The sequence below is a fragment of the Notolepis coatsorum genome (genome assembly GCF_963971535.1).
Source record: "Notolepis coatsorum genome assembly, chromosome: 10".
Classification (NCBI taxonomy): domain Eukaryota; kingdom Metazoa; phylum Chordata; class Actinopteri; order Aulopiformes; family Paralepididae; genus Notolepis; species Notolepis coatsorum.
In genome coordinates, this window is record NC_140174.1 from 2,442,567 (window position 1) to 2,457,084 (window position 14,518).

Consider the following 14,518-nt stretch of genomic DNA (forward strand, 5'->3'; position numbering starts at 1 on the left):
AAGAATAGGAAATCCAACGCCTGTTTCCGGATGCAGTTGTTGTTTTTTGCCTCTTCAATTAGCTTGATCATGCAGGGATCCACATATCGGGAATTGCATGACCGGCTGGTTATGTACATGGTGGCTGTACCCTCTGCTCCATCACGGGAACATTGTCCAACCTAGGGATGGGTATCGGTAGGATTTTATCGATACTACTACTCTTATCGATACTGCTTAACGGTTAGTTACTTTATCGATACTCTTATCGGTTCTTTTAAATCAACTCAAATCTAATTCATTTGTAAGGCCCGACAACACACGTTAATGTCCCCACGGGCCGGACACGTCTTCTTTAAACAAGTCAAGAAGAAACATCACAATAAGTCAAGAACACCATAAGGTCAAACATTTTATAAAATAAATGCAAAAAAAATAAATGCAACACTCCCAGACATACCCCACGTGGAGGTAATGAAAAACTCAATAAAACCTAGCAATAGGAGGGGGTTAGAGAGTTCCCATGTTTGTAGTGGGCGGAGATGGAGCATATGCATACATGGTGACAGTAGAATCATAGTATATAAGACAATTCCCATTTAGTCCTAGTCCTACCTCCTGCCAATAGTTTAGGATGTTCTCGGTCGGTCCTTACGTCCTCCACCTGCACACCCAGACCAAAAGCGATGGTGGCAATCACGCAGCGGATATGGCTATCACGCCTTGTGAATGTGGCCAGTATCCTCTGCTGCACTGCAAGATCTGTCAAGTAATTCAAGTCAAATAATTTATTTATAAAGCACGTTTAAAAACTCATGAGCCATGGACGTGCCCAAAGTTGCACACCTATTGGCAGGCCATCTTTGACACCTTCTCTAAGATATTTGGAAAGGTAGTAGAACTATCTCCATATATAGCAATATTTGAAGTGATGAATGCGTTAACTACTGTTTCAAGGTCGACGGGAGAAAGGATTGGTTTTATTTTAGTGATGTTGCGGAGTAGGAAAAAGCATGACTTACATTTATATTTAGTCATTTAGCTGACGCTTTTATCCAAAGTGACTTACCAGTGTTCTTCATAAACATCTCCACAAGCTTGTTCTCCACTTTGCGCTCCCCACCATTCCAGAACCCATCCTGAAGCCCCTTGTGCATTGCGTAATATAAATTAGACACATCGCTGGTGGATCTGTGTAGAATGGAGACATAAATTCATAGTACTAATTAGGATTATTTCGGTATACCAGTGTGACTCTACACACATACATACATATGTAATTTATGGGTATTCAGGGATTAAAGCAAAAAAAAAATCTCCTGACTGACTTTTTTTCAGGACAAGTTATATTCTTATTTTAATCTCCACTGTATTTTTTTTAATAGCGTTAGAGTTTTAAGGGAGCCTAAGGGAGCCTACTTGTAGAGCCTACTGTCCTGACTGTGACTATAGACCCTACTGTTGTGGTTGTTGTGCCAGGCAGGGAGGCTGTGTGCTGAGAGAGCGTGAATGCAAGTCTTGTGGCTAGCTTCTTATTTATTGGCGAGCTAGCACCCTTTTCCCATTACTTTGAACCATGAACTAAATGGCTTGTTATCATACAAACAAGGGACTATACACGTTTCGCAATTATGCCACAACAACAATGGACAGTCTCCTCCCCACCGTTTGTATATATTTTTTTACCACGCACCCACCCCCTCCTAATGTACAGTCTCCTCCTCATCATATGTATATATTTACTGTTAGGATCTCTGGGTAACAGTACTGTATATTTGCATATCGTATATGTGACAAATGTAACAGTACTATACCTGTAAGTCATGTATGTCCCTACGTCATAAATGTCATGATGTCATGTATGTTGTGTATGTCATAAATTTCACTATGAATTGAAAATGGGGGACCCTGATGTCAACGAGACAAACATATTTCTCTGGTCTGCATCCCCTTAACAATTGTGTGTATTGCTACTGGATTTACCAGATCCAGAGTGAATGAATGAAAACTTTATTTAACACTTTGGGTGCCGGCCAAAAATCCGGAAAATGACTGTGGGTTGCCAGGATTCCTGGGCGATTCTAGCATATCTCATGATCTTAGCGGAGCTATTTCTATATTTTATATTATAACTATGGGGAAATGGTTGGGCTCATTTGAAGACGACAAGTTGATGTACACAATGCAAAAAACCGTTTGTTTCTGCATGTCTTCGTTCGTTCACAATTACAAGTTAAAAAACGTCAACAAAAGATAAAAATACAGGTAAATTCTTTAGAACAGGAGTTACAGGCACTTTTATGAACGGTGTGCCGGCGGGGTGATAATAGGTACTGAACGTGTTATAAAGCAATTTAGACTGGGATGGATGGATGGATGGTTTGATTGATTGATTGTTTGACAGATTGTTTTATAGGATTATGGTAATTTACCAATACAATACCTTATAAAAAGTGAACACTGGAGGATAATCAACCATTGTTTCAGTGCATTTAGGAGTTTGTTGGTAACATTCACAGTATAGGATTATGGTAATTTACCAATACAATACCTTATAAAAAGTGAACACTGGAGGATAATCAACCATTGTTTCAGTGCATTTAGGAGTTTGTTGGTAACATTCACAGTATAGGATTATGGTAATTTACCAATACAATACCTTATAAAAAGTGAACACTGGCTGATGATAACCAACCATTGTGTCAGTGCATTTAGGAGTTTGTTGGTAACATTCACAGTATAGGATTATGGTAATTTACCAAGACAATACCTTATAAAAAGTGAACACTGGCTGATGATAACCAACCATTGTGTCAGTGCATTTAGGAGTTTGTTGGTAACATTCACAGTATAGGATTATGGTAATTTACCAAGACAATACCTTATAAAAAGTGAACACTGGCTGATGATAACCAACCATTGTGTCAGTGCATTTAGGAGTTTGTTGGTAACATTCACAGTATAGGATTATGGTAATTTACCAAGACAATACCTTATAAAAAGTGAACACTGGCTGATGATAACCAACCATTGTGTCAGTGCATTTAGGAGTTTGTTGGTAACATTCACAGTATAGGATTATGGTAATTTACCAAGACAATACCTTATAAAAAGTGAACACTGGAGGATAACCAACCATTGTTTCAGTGCATTTAGAAGTTTGCTGGTAACATTCACGTCACATGAACTACAGGGCATATCTTACTTGGTCTCTCGCATCGATGACTGCATTGTCCATTGATAAATGGATGAAGCGCCAGATGATCTGTGGACCAAAAAATATCCAATACATGCTTCCAAAGTATATAAATAATAGGCCAATGGACTGCATTAGAAAAGTGTGGTATGTTACCTACAGTATATACTTTTATAAACTGGGTGACTGTCAGCAACCATTGGTTCTGTGCAAACGGTAAAAATGAGGGGGGAAAAAGATAAATAAAAAAAAAACTATATACACACACAATGCAAATTATGAATGGAGTCGATACAGCTAGATCGCTAACATAACGTCTCATCTGCAAGTGGTCCAAACATGCCTATGCAATATCGACAACCGTGGCCCAAATACATGTGTTCAACGCATTTGTCTTGTACAGAAAACAGTGCAACTACCCATACACTATACTATACTACAATATACTATACTATACTATACTACACTATACTATACTACACTCAGCTAGCTATACTATGTACCGGTACACATGGTTCTGTCTGTATCACACAATGATGGATTATTTAGAAGTAATCTGTACTTCTGTATGACAACTAATAAAGAAACTATTTAGAGAAATCCCTCTTTGTGTGGTACAGAGTGAAGCATTTGTCACGATGCAGGGGGACTTTGCACGATGTGCAAAAATATCTGGTCTCACTCCTGATGCCACGCCTACTGCAGACACGACATTTCCTACACGGTAGCTTTTTCTTGGGGGTGGCTTTGTATGCAACCATTACATGCTTCACAAAGCCACCCACTAATCTGCTCTGCGGGTCCCCCAGTGGGGCCCTAGGGTCGACACGCCCCACCTGCTCAGCCCCTGCCTCCTCCTCATCCCCACCCCCTGCCTCCTCCTCATCCCCACCCCCTGCCTCCTCCCCTGCCTCCGCCTCCATCTCCGCTGTCACCCCAGGAATCTTCTTCTCCTTACCGTCTGTGTAGGTCCGCGCCACAGCCCTGGTGAACCGGAAGAGGTTGGAGTAATGCCCTTGTGGGTGCTTTTTTTTGTACAAGACAAAAGCGTTGAAGATACATATTTGGATCAGATACATCACAAACCTTTTGGTCCACTTTCCAGTCTTACGTGTAACCGGATAGTACGATATATTTTGATCCAGCTGATCGACGCCGTTCATGAATTTATTGTACTCCATGATTGATGATGGCTTGAGCATCTCCACCCTCAGCGCTTTGCCCTTCTTCTGCTTCTGCCACACCATCGCCTTTTCCATGGTGTCCTCGTGGAAGCTGCTGATGGTCTTCACGATTCTCTTATCGCGCCATGCCACGATCAGGACCTCCTTGTTGTTGACCGCAATGCGCTCCCCCACACCGATGTCACGTTTGGTCACGTTCTTGATGATGGCTGGCTCGCCCCGGTGCTTCCTGAGGGTACCACAGACGTCGGTCCTCAACTGTCGGAGCCTGGCGGACATACGTACCGAGTTGTAGAAGTTGTCCATAAAGAGCGTATAGCCGGCCCCAGACAGATGTCCAAGCAGACCGACGACCGTGTCCCCCAGGAGCGAGCCTTCCCGACAATATGGCTTAAATGAAAAGCAATATCCTGTGCGAGATTCGCACAGGAAGTAAGACTTGATACCATAGCGGGTGGGCTTGTTTGGGTTGTAGACCCGGAAGGTCAGGCGGCCTCGCCATGCCATCACCCCCTCGTCAATGGCGAGCTTGCGTTCAGGCTGGTACAGCTCCTTGCACCTCGCGTTTACATGGTCAACAACACTGCGTACTTTGCTCAATTTGTCTCTAACTTCCAGGGAAGTATTGTCCGCAAAGTGGAGGAATCGCCAGATCAATTGAAACCTGTTGCGTGGCATGGTCTCAGAGTAGTACGGTGTGTACATCATGTCGTCAGTGGTCCACATCTGGTCCACGCGAGGCTTCCGCAGGACACTGCTAAGGAAATTGAGTCCGAGGAACTTCTTCAGCTCCTTCAATGTGAGGGGCTTCCAAAGCAGTGCCCTGCTACTGGTTAGCGTGGGGTCCAGCCGGGCAATGGACTGCTCAGCGTAGAGGTTGGACTGGGCAACAATGGAGTTCAGAAAAGCATCTGTCAGGAACAGATCCATCCATTTCGCAGTAAGATAAGATTTGAGTGCCTTGGCGTCCTGGAGATTTGAGTGCCTTGGCGTCCTGGAGCAACCCCGGTTGGGCTGTGAAGGGGATCCTGTGAGGCACCCAGCCCTCACGAGACCAGGCATTCTCCTCTTCCTGGCGGATCGCAGCCCTGCTCTTCGCTCCTCCGCGTCGCACGCCACGACCTGTCAATTATACAAATATACTATAACACCCCTACTGTAGACATTCATATGCCACGTAGTTACAAACTGTGTGTGAGTGAATGAGTGAGTGTGTGTGGGGTTCAGATGTCAGAGCTGGAAGTGGTGTGCAGAGTGAGGCCAACTTACCGCTCTTAGATGTGCGTTTCCGCCCTGCAACGGGTTCCGGCATGTCCAGACTAGCATCCAGTTCTAGAATCACATAATGTAATACATTACACTAGGGCAACGTATTGTCATTGTATTTACCACCATCACCACCAGGCCAGGCCCTGCAGCAGCCAGTCACCACCAGGCCCAGGCCCTGCAGCAGCCAGTCACCACCAGGCCCTGGCCCTGCAGCAGCCAGTCACCACCAGGCCCAGGCTCTAGCAGCAGCCAGTCACCACCAGGCCCAGGCTCTAGCAGCAGCCAGCTACCACCAGGCCCAGGCTCTAGCAGCAGCCAGTCACCACCATGTACAATTACCTGCAGGAGTAGAATGTGATCCTATGTCGTTGCCAGTCTCAACGTCACTATCTGCAGGGTCTGCGCCAGAATCTGAATTGGATTCAATTCATTCAGTAAGTAAGTCTCATAAAACACAATAGTAATACATTTACACATACATAAATGTAGTTAGTACATACCCAAGCATGTTGGTGTATTGGCCCCAGATTCGGTGTCTGAGCCTGTATGAACACAAAATAAATTAGCGGCCATTGTACATCAAAGCATGTACATGTGTGTGTGTTGTAATCAATGGCATTTTACATATGCTACACAACCATGCATTTAAATATAGGCCTCACCATGTGCCCATGCCCTTGTGTGTGTGTATGTGTGTGCTGTAATCAATGGAATTTGCATATAGAGGCCTCACCATGTACTGCGAAGTTCAAAGGTGTTGGAGAGGATTCATGCTTTTTGATCTTGTGTGTGTGTGTGACACTGCACACACACACATACACACACATCAAAGGGCATGGGCACATGGTGAGGCCTGCATCTACACACACACACACACAGCCATGTAACCTAAAGGTAGACAACTTCAAAGGGCTGGCATCTACACACACACACACACACACAGCCATGCAACCTAACGTGTAGCAGCACATGGTCATCAACTATATCGATTTGAACATAAAACAATATTCACATTGCAACATGACATACCACGTCGACCACCACCACGTCGTCCCACGTCTGACTCGTGTGATATGCAGGCCTCGCCATAGTTCAAAGGTGTTTGAGAGGGTTCATGCCTTTGATGTGGTGTGTGTGTGTGTGTGTGTGTGCTGTAATCAATGATATTGGGACTATGCTAAATGAAATAGCATTGATTACAACACACACACACCACATCAAAGGCATGAACCCTCTCAAACACATTTGAACTATGGCGAGGCCTGCATATCACACACCACACACACACACAAGCCCTTGTAAAAAAAAAAAGAGAGGCCCTACTCCATCTCACTTCAAACAGGCCTACAGGCCATGCACCCCAACTTAGCACATGGTGGCATGCACAGCATGCAACTATATCACTTACATTGATAGCTACACACATCAAAGGGCGTGCACCTACACACACACACACACAACAAAGGCTGTGCACCCCAACTTAGCACATGATGTCCTGCACAGCATGCAACTATATCACTTACATTGATAGCTACACACATCAAAGGGCGTGCACCTACACACACACACACACAACAAAGGCTGTGCACCCCAACTTAGCACATGGTGTCCTGCACAGCATGCAACTATATCACTTACATTGATAGCTACACACATCAAAGGGCGTGCACCTACACACACACACACACAAGGCCATGCAACCTAACGTGTAGCACATGGTGGCCTGTACATGCCTATATCCTATATCATTCAACTATCGATTTGAACATGCACGTAAAACAATATTCACATTGCATTAGTAAACATGACGTACCATTGCCCCCTCGACCACCACCGCGTCCCACGTCTGACTCGTGCGATGAATCAGACCCATAACGCCTCCGACCCAAGCCGAGATCATCGTCAGATGATTCCGGAGCTAGAATATAATAAATGCATGTTGGTTTGGCGAACTAACGTTACATAGTCACAGTATACAATGATTCAAATAAGCGTTAGGTAAATCATCAAATACACGTTTCACACACACACACACAATCACATGCATATCGGCGTTGGTTTGGCGAACTAACGTTACATAGTCACAGTATACAATGATTCAAATAAGCGTTAGGTAAATCATCAAATACACGTTTCACACACACACATATATATATAAGACCGTGTAATTACCTGGTGGTTCCCAATCGGCGCTCCCATCAGATTCGTGGGCGGTCGAATCGCTGTCCCCTGACTCGGATGAAGAAGATATGACCACCGCAGCCTTCCTCTTCCTCGAACTGCGTCGGGGTGAGCCGGTCCCGGGGCGAGACGCGTTGCTGGGCCCAGCAACGGTCTCACGGCTCTCTCCGATCGGAGCTACCAAAGACGTTGGTGCTGCTGCTGCTGGAGCTACCAAAGACGTTGGTGCTGCTGCTGCTTGAACAACCGCGGGTCCAAACGCCAGCTTCGTCTGAACAAAGCGACCCGCCGCCGGATTGTCCCCTCGCTTACCTACACTACGTCTCTTCATACTGATCTAATAATCTAAATGAAACTACTAACTGATCAAACTACTATTACTACTACTGAAATAGACTACCTAGACTACACACTAATCCCTCACAATAGTACTACTACTTAGCACGACTAAGTACTTTCTAAAGCACAGCTGAAACCTTACAATTAGTCTGATACTACCACTATACTGTATAACACTATAAATATAGACTATAGGCTGATCTCAATTCAAATATCTCTCTCTCTCTATCGCTCTATCTATCTCTCTCTCTCTCCTCCAAAACCTCGTCGATTCTGGAATCGCGCAAACGTTTTATACCTGTGGTTACATTGGCCAGGTATGCTGGCCAATCAAATGCCAGATTCATTGTGGGGTACAATATTCACCCTCTTGTGATAGTGTTAGAAAATAGGGGGACACTGCCACCTAGTGAAATTTGAGAGGAAATGCAGTTTCCGGTTCAAATTTTCTGCCAAAAGCTCGGCGGTGAAGTTCAGACGGGGAAAATCGAAAAAAGATGTAAACAGATCAAAGACGCTGTAAAGCGTCTTCGGCACCTTGAGCATGGCCGGGAAAGACGTGAAAAGACATTTCCCGGCAGTTAAAGTGTTAATACACGAGACCCTCTTCTTGGGACCAAGTAAGGTTTTGTCGATAATCCAATGTACAGTTACCCCACCCCGCGTAGTCCCCACCTCTTTCGGAAAATTGGCCGAACATTTCACCACGGAAAGGTGTATGTTTGGCCTTAAAAATACAACAGAAAACTATTGACAGGTTTTTCATTTAAACAGTTATTATTTTATCTTTACTTGGTGGTGTATGCGCTTACATACCTGTCAGGTAGGGCAGTGATGATCTCCACCATGTCCTTGTCCAGGTGGAAGTGCTCTAACACATCCGACACCATGTTCTAAGTGACTGTTGCAGTCAACAGCAACATCGGACATGCCAGAGCACAGCGGACACGGGGAATCGTCCTGTAATCCTCCCGGAACGTGTCTCCCCTATAATATACAACATGATTATGACCAATGAGCAATATTTTTCCTTTGTTTATAATAATTACTTTAAATTCATACTAACCATGCTGTGATGCAATGGGCTTCATCCACAGCAAGTAAGCAGATGGCGTCCTTTGTGGACTTCATCCAGGACCACCATGGCTCAATAAGGAGACATTCAGGAGACATGAAGAGAAGTGTAACCTCTCCTGCAAGGATACCTGTCAAAAATAAGGCCATCGGGGGATGGATTAACTCCTCTCAATGCCAAACATTTATATAGTTGACTTTATTTCAGGTGTGCAGTATAAAATAAGACTACAATAGGCTCTGAACAGGCTTATTTTTGTGCCAGCTTATTCAACATCATCACACATGTTAGCCCCTTCCGAAGTGTTATTGTATATAGTTATTGTAATATGTATAAACTACGGTTATGTGCCTGAAGACAAGTGTAACCTCTCCTTTTTTCAAGTCAAGTCAAGAGTTTTAATTGTCACGGCATACAGGTATACAATGAAATGCGGGTGGTCTTGCCCGCAACGATGTGCAAGGATACCTTCAAGGATACCTGTCAAAAATAAGGCCATCGGGGGATGGATTATCTCCTCTCAATGCCAAACATTTATATAGTTGTGTATATATGATGTTGACTTTATTTCAGGTGTGCAGTATAAAATAAGAGTACAATAGGCTCTGAACAGGCTTATTTTTGTGTCAGCTTATTATTGTATATAGTTATTGTATTATGTATATACTACGGTTATGTGCCTGTTATTAAAAATGTTATGCCAAACATACTTCTCACTGTGTCACTGTCCATGTCCTTCATGACTGCAGCCGCAGACACGCCTTTGGATCCACATGTTGACCAGGTCTATCATTAAAGCCTTCAGGGGGCTCACAACCAGCACATGGGGCTTTTTCCCAGGATGCATCTATGAAAGAAAGTAATAGTAAAGCCTTTTTAATAATGGAGAATTAATGAATGCGAACTTTAATGAACAGATTGCAGAATGGGTACAGTACAGTACAGCTCAATATACACAATTGTTAAGGGGATGCAGACCAGAGAAAAACATGTGTCTTGTTTACATCAGGGTCCCCCATTTTCAATTCATAGTGGAGCTGACACAAATGTGTAGTTTACTCAATTCTAATTTCATGGATGTAATTACCAATTAGGTCATTACACGGGGGGAAGCAATTAACATGAAAATACATGGCTGGCTGTAAATCACATTTTAATAATAATAATATTGTTCATCTTACCGTGTCCATTAATTTCCTGAAAAGACCCAAGGACGCACTTTTGCCATACCCAGTCGGCAAAATTGCAAACACATTTTTGCCGTCTGCCAAGGCTTTAAAGATAGCTATTTGCTTTGGTTTCAAAATAAATGGTGACACCTCCTTAAAGTTTAAAGTGCTTTATTTGCATTTAACATTGTTTAAATAAATTGGCTGAACTATAGCCTCAACTTGAGTATAATACTGTATGCATATAAAGTGCTGTAAAAACAAAGCCTGGGAACACTTTTACTGAAAGAGGACAATTTATATTACAATGAAACACTTGTGTGACCCAAATTAAAAGATTAATAAAAAATAAAGTGCAAAGAAGAGTAGGCTCCGGGCTGCCAGCAAGGCCAGATTAAGAATTCACAGGCCTCTGGGCCAGACTATTGTGGAGGCCCCCACACACACATACACGTGCATGCATGCACAGTGGCGTTTTTATATGTAAAACATTGGTGGGGCAGCCACTAACCAAGGCTACATACCAGGCAAACTACAGTACGGCCACCATACCCGAGTTGCCATGTCTGTTTATTTTCCGCAACTTTTGGACACACTTTTGCTTGTTTTTGTAGGTCGGTTGGCTCATTTCTCTCACGAAACTGGCAACCTTCAAATACGGGACAAAGGGCGTCCCGTATCAGTTCAATACGGAACGCGTCTTTTAGTTTCCAATTACGGGATGATTCCGTATTTTAAGGGACGGGTGGCAACCCTAGTTGCGCCATCCATCCATCCGCTCAGCAAGGCTCCTCATCGTCCTCCCCATCTTCTGTGGATCCTTGACCCCTTGATGGTGAAATCTGTAAAGCCCCTGTGGTTCCTCCCAGGGATGAAGTCCAACAGCGTGTCCTTCTTGTACTCCCTCACAAATTTGGCAACGTCAACCTTTTGCCTTTTCTTGATCGGTTTGTTTGTCCCAAAATAATATTTTCTGGACTGACCGATACCAGAACTTTGGAAGAGACGATCTATCTCTTTTCCAAACGAACCAGACATTTGGGCACATCGATCGATCTGCTTATCGGTGTACATTCCCCTCGATCGCTGGACCATTTCTGCAAAACAGTTACATTCATTATTACACAGGGGCAATTCCAGCGTTATGGATGTTACATTCAGAGAGAAAATTGGAAACTTAACTTAACATTGACATGGCATCGATTGGAATTGGAAGTATAATTTACACATTTTAGTTAGGGGGGGTGGGGGTTGACGAGACAGCCTTGGCTCCCCCCTCCAGCACGCATACGAGTTAGCTGCCATACAGGCGCTGGGCCATACACGTAGGAGGGGGGGTGGGGGGAGGGGGCTGGGGGTGGGGGGGCCGCATGCCACTCTTATCTCCAAAAGGGCCTTCGACTCCAGCAGCTCAAAGTTCGACCTTGGAGTCGTCCAGGAATTTGTTTTGGCTGACTGGCAACATTTCCCCAGTCACGTCGATTTAAATTTGATTTTGAGTAGTGAATTATAACTCTATTGGTTTGAGTGGAGTGAGTTTTAACAACTCCGTCCAACTCCCAACTTTGTCAGACCAGGGAACGGAGGTGAAGATGGAGATCTGCTTATGATTCCAGTGGGCAGACCGGATCTCATCCTGGTACGCCGCCGTGTAGTTTGCGGCAAAGTCCACTTGCAGAACCACAGAATCTCCATCTGCTTGGGTGGCCGCCTAGTACCCAGTCTTCTGGACCTTCATTTGCACTCCACCGACCGTCTCCCAGGCATACCATGTGGGATTAGCAGTAGGCTAACGTGGACACTGCTCTGCCTAGACCAACAATGTGTGAAAAAGTTGTGTCTGGAAATATATATATAATTTTGTTTGCCATTCTTGCCATTCAGAAAGTCATACAATTGGGTTAATTGAGAATCTTTTTTTTTACATCATTGTGTCTCCTCCTATAGTGTGAAAAAACATGCATTCTCATAAATAATACGATCAAATCTATTTTGTACTTCAAAATATAGACCTTGGCCCTCATTCATCAACGTTGCGTACGCACAGATATGTGCTTAACCCGTGCGTACGACCATTTCTAAGCAAAGTGTGGGATTTATCAATTTGAACGTGAACTTGACGCATGCGTAGCTGACGCCCTGTGGTAGAATAAGGGGACTGCAGACGGACGGCATAGCTCTCATCAGTTGCATGCATTAGTTTCAACACGGAAATAGGTTTGACTGACGTGTTCTGTATGACCCCCGTAATTCATTATAGTTCATTGTGAAATAGCGATAGTAGTGTAATTATTGTCAAACCCTAAATAGCATTAATTTCTGAATGAAGGATGCCGTTTACCGTGCATGCAGGGTATCAATCGAACTTTAAAAGAACGGAACGAAAAAAGGCATTCATCCAGCTAATAATTATAATAATAATGACACCAACGCCAAAAGTGGTTACGGTCTTTATTGGTCTCTTTCAACCATTCGGAGACTGTCGCCGATGCCCTTCAGACTGTCGCCGATGCCTTTCAGACTTTCGCCGATGCCCGACACGGCATGGACCAATTGGGCCACATTCTGGCGTGTGAGCCGCATCCTGTCTCAGGAGGGTGACGGTGGTCTCTTGGCCAGCACGGCCTCAGTCAGGACCGGGTAGACCCTCTCCCTGTGCGCCGAAGGGGGTCGGCTGCAGGACGCCTCCTGCTCCTCCTGCTCCTCCTGGGTGCCGACGAGCAACTGAGCCGAGTTGTCTGTGGAATGAATAGGCAATTTGATAACGTTTTATTTATTTGCTAGAAAGGTTCGAAACCATACGGTTAAATATTGTTTCAAATAAATGAAGAGATTCTTTTGTCATGTTCCTCAATAAAATCGTTGACGACAAAGTTATTTCTATGCCAGTCTTCTTTACTGATATGAAAGGTGCTATACAAATAAAGAGTATATTATATTATTACCTTCCACCTGTTGGCTGGATGGCCCAGCCACATCGTATGTGTTGGTGGTGCGTGGAATGCCTTCCACCGCCTCGTCCCCGATGATGCTGGCGATTCTCATGTCCAGCGGGGACAGCTCACTCTGACTCTGAATTGAATTGATTGAAAGACTGTATTAACAGATTGCAGAATGGGTACAATACAGTACAGCTCAATACACACAATTGTTAAGGGGATGCAGACCAGAGAAATACTTTCGTCTTGTTTACATCAGGGTCCCCCCTTTTCAATTCATCAAAACAGATATATCATATATGATTGACATACGACATACCTTCTTATAATCCGCCAGGCGCTTCTTAGCCGTCAGCTTTACATCGAACCATTTTTTTTTATCTCCGCAACTAGGGATGTCCGATATTATCGGCCGACCGATATTATCGGCCGATATCGGCAGTAAAATGTGATATCGGAAAATATCGGTATCGGTAAAAAAAAAAAAAATTATTTACCCAGGCAAGCAAGTAAGAACCAATTCTTATTTTATTTATTGTCAAAAGTATGCATGTTGGTTTAATTCAACAACTTGTATGATAATTTGAACTTTTTTAATGATCATATTTTGCACAGATAATGCTTACATTTAGAAAGCCTTTTGAATGCATCCAGTGAAATTATTAGTTACCTGAAATTATTTTGTTTTTTTGGGGGGAAACCCTGCATATATCGGTATCGGTTGATATCGGTATCGTATCGGTATCGGAAATTAAGTTGGACAATATCGGAATATCGGTATCGGTAAAAAAAGCCAATATCGAGCATCCCTATCCGCAACGGTTCGCTGCTGCGGAGATATGGAATTCACAGCGTCAGTGACTAACTCCCACGCAGCACTCTTCCTCTTGGTTGTAATGCCAAGGCTGAGGGAACCAAAAAGTACCCCCGCCTTGGCATCCACCTCTGTCTCAGTGTAGTTGCGTTTCTTAGTTCGCTTGGCCATTTTCCAACATTCCACGCACAGGAATTTCCTCATAGTATTTGAAGGGGAGGGCCTGTTACCATATTTGGTTAATCGGGGCAGTTTTGGTATGCAAATCCGTGAAAGTGTGCACGAGCCTCAGCGTAGGAGCAAGGTGATATTTATCATGACAGGTGTGCGTAGGACCTGTGTACACACGTGTGATAAATCCCGTTTTTTTTGT